The following is a 3,368-nucleotide window of genomic DNA, read 5'->3' as shown; positions in this document are numbered from 1 at the left end:
CATGCATGGTTTAGATGGGAGTCCCTTGTCCAATGGGGTTATTTCTCTCTGTACACCTCCTGTACTATTTTCGGTAGGAGCTCTTCATTCCAAAAAAATTGAATTTTTCCTTACCCATTGCCCAGCAGTTCCAGTGGTTCTGGGTCACCCTTGGCTGGCCTTTCATAATCCCATCATTGATTGGCAGTCGGGGGAGATCTCACAGTGGGGTACCATCTGTAATAAGGAATGTATTACGCTTCCCATCAGAATAGCTGCTGTCATTCCCGCACCCATTCCTGTGGAATACCAGGATTTTGTTGATATATTTTCCAAGGGCAATGCGGACATTCTGCCTCCCCATCGGCCTTATGATTGTGCTATTGAGCTAATTCCTGGTGCCACTTTGCCTAAGGGAAGGTTATATGCATTGTCCGGACCAGAAACTGTGGCCATGAATGAATATGTTAAAGAAAGCCTAGGGAAAGGATTTATCAGGCCGTCTAAATCCCCTTTAAGTGCAGGCTTCTTCTTTGTGGAGAAGAAGGATGGATCACTCAGACCTTGCATTGACTTTAGAGCCTTGAATAAAATCTCAGTAAAAAATACTTACCCTTTGCCGCTGATTTCTGTCCTCTTTGATCAGCTACGTTCGGCTGTGATTTTTTCTAAGATTGACCTGAGAGGAGCATATAACCTCATCCGAATCAAGTCAGGGGATGAGTGGAAAACGGCATTCAGTACTCAGTCGGGTCGCTATGAGTATCTGGTTATGCCATTCGGCCTGTCTAACGCTCCGGCAGTTTTCCAGGATCTCATTAACGATGTGCTCCGTGATTTTCTTGGAAGATTCGTAGTTGTCTATTTAGACGATATCTTGATATATTCTGACTCTATTGAACAACACGTTACCCAGGTGCGTCAGGTTCTAAAAAAATTGCGTGAAAATCACCTATATGCCAAACTGGAGAAGTGTGAATTTCATGTCACGGAGGTATCCTTTTTAGGGTACATTATTTCCCCTCGGGGATTCTGTATGGAACCGAAGAAGCTCCAAGCCATCCTTAGTTGGGCGCAACCCACCAACTTAAAAGCAATTCAGCGCTTTTTAGGGTTTGCGAATTATTATAGAAGATTTATTCACTCTTTCTCCGACCTAGTTGCTCCCATTGTGGCACTGACTAAGAAGGGAGCGGATCCAACCAACTGGTCACGTGAAGCTGAGTTATCTTTTCAGGCCTTGAAACAAGCCTTTGTCTCAGCCCCGGTCCTCAGACATCCCAACCCAGAATTGCCTTTCATTGTTGAGGTTGATGCCTCGGAGGTTGGAGTAGGGGCTATCCTATCTCAGAAGGATCCGGATTCTCTAGAATTACATCCTTGTGCCTTTATGTCCAGGAAATTCTCATCTGCTGAATCCAACTACGATGTTGGTAACCGGGAATTACTGGCTATTAAATGGGCTTTCGAGGAGTGGAGGCATTGGCTTGAGGGAGCAACACATACCATTTCAGTTTTGACTGATCACAAAAATCTTCAGTACATTGAATCAGCTAGACGGCTGAATGCCCGGCAAGCTCGTTGGGCTTTATTTTTTACTCGTTTCAAGTTTATTATCACCTTCAGGCCAGGTTCCAAGAATACCAAGGCGGATGCCCTGTCACGCAGTTTTCTTCCAGTTCATGATAACAGTCCTGTTACTCCCATACTTCCGTCTTCAGTCATTCGGGCAGGCCTCACACAAGATTTATTTACCCAGTTAAAGCAGCTTCAACATCAAGCTCCTGGAAATACTCCTGCTGGTCGTCTTTATGTCCCTGAGTTTTTGAGAGCAACTGTTTTGACGGAGTTTCATGATAGCAAAGTTGCCGGGCATCCGGGGATCGCTAAGACTTTGGAATTAGTCTCCCGCTCAGTATGGTGGCCTGGTCTTTCCAAAGACATTAAGGAGTTTGTTTTTTCGTGTCAGGTCTGTGCACAGCATAAAGTTCCCCGTTCCTTGCCTATCGGTCAACTTATGCCCTTGAATGTTCCTCTCAGGCCATGGTCTCATATTTCCATGGATTTTGTGGTGGACCTCCCTCTGTCAGCCGGATGCCGAGTCATATGGGTGGTAGTTGACCGTTTTAGCAAGATGGCCCATTTCATTGCTCTTCCCCGATTGCCATCTGCCCAGGGATTGGCAGTTTTGTTCCTCCGCCATGTTTTCAGACTCCATGGGTTACCCACTGATATTGTTTCTGATCGGGGTCCACAATTCATTGCACAATTTTGGAAGTCTTTTTGTGCCTCTTTAAAGATGAAATTGTCTTTAACGTCTGGCTACCATCCCCAATCCAACGGGCAGACTGAGCGAGTTAATCAATCATTAAAACAATATTTGCGTTTGTACTCGGCCAAACTCCAAAATGACTGGTCCGAGTTTCTTCCGTTGGCGGAGTTTGCTTACAACAATGCCTGTCATTCCTCCACCAATGTGTCTCCATTTTTTACAGTTTTTGGTTTTCACCCCAGAGCTAATTCCTTTTTTCAACATTCCTCTGTCTCCTCACTGACCTTGACCGCTCATCTCAGACTCATTTGGAGAAAAGTGCACCTTGCTCTCAGAAAAGCGGCATTTCGGGAGAAAAAAATTTCTGACAGGCTCCGGCGGCCGTGCACTTTTAAAGTTGGAGATAGGGTGTGGTTGTCGACTCGCAACATTAGACTTCGACAAACCTCAGCCAGATTGGGCCCTAAATTTATTGGACCATTTCATATTATAAAAAAAATCAATCCAGTTGCTTTCCGGTTACGCTTACCAAGAACTCTCCGGATCGGAAATACTTTCCATTGCTCCTTGTTGAAACCATACGTTTCTTCCAGTAGATTTCCTCGGAAGATCTCTCAGGGGAAATCACCAATAGATGTACAGGGTCAGCAGGAGTTCTTGGTGGAGAAGGTTCTCGATTCCAAGTTGTCCCGGGGTCGGCTTTATTTTTTGGTACATTGGAGAGGTTATGGTCCAGAAGAAAGGTCTTGGGTCCTGGATGAGGATCTCCATGCCCCGAGGCTCAAAAAGGCATTTTTTCGAGAATTTCCTCAGAAACCTGGCCTTAGGGGTTCCTTGACCCCTCCTCAAGGGGGGGGTACTGTTAGGCGCCGAAGGTCCGCCCGTCAGTGCGGCCCGGCGCCTAGCAACTAGGGACGCCGCATGCGGACAGCCGCCGGCTCCCTAGCAACGTTAGACGCCGGGCGCACGGAGCCGCTCAGACCCTAGCAACGGGGACGCCACTGTCGGACCGCGTTCCCCGTTGCTGGGTCTAGATTAATCACCTCATTGGTATCCTGGCCGTGCAGCATGCAGCTGCACGGCATGATTGTTAATTACCCTGTCTGGCTCCTGATTG

This window comes from Pseudophryne corroboree, chromosome 5, assembly GCF_028390025.1.
Source record: "Pseudophryne corroboree isolate aPseCor3 chromosome 5, aPseCor3.hap2, whole genome shotgun sequence".
Classification (NCBI taxonomy): Eukaryota; Metazoa; Chordata; class Amphibia; order Anura; family Myobatrachidae; genus Pseudophryne; species Pseudophryne corroboree.
The sequence above is the reverse complement of the archived record's forward strand: the minus strand, read 5'-3'. Positions refer to the sequence as shown.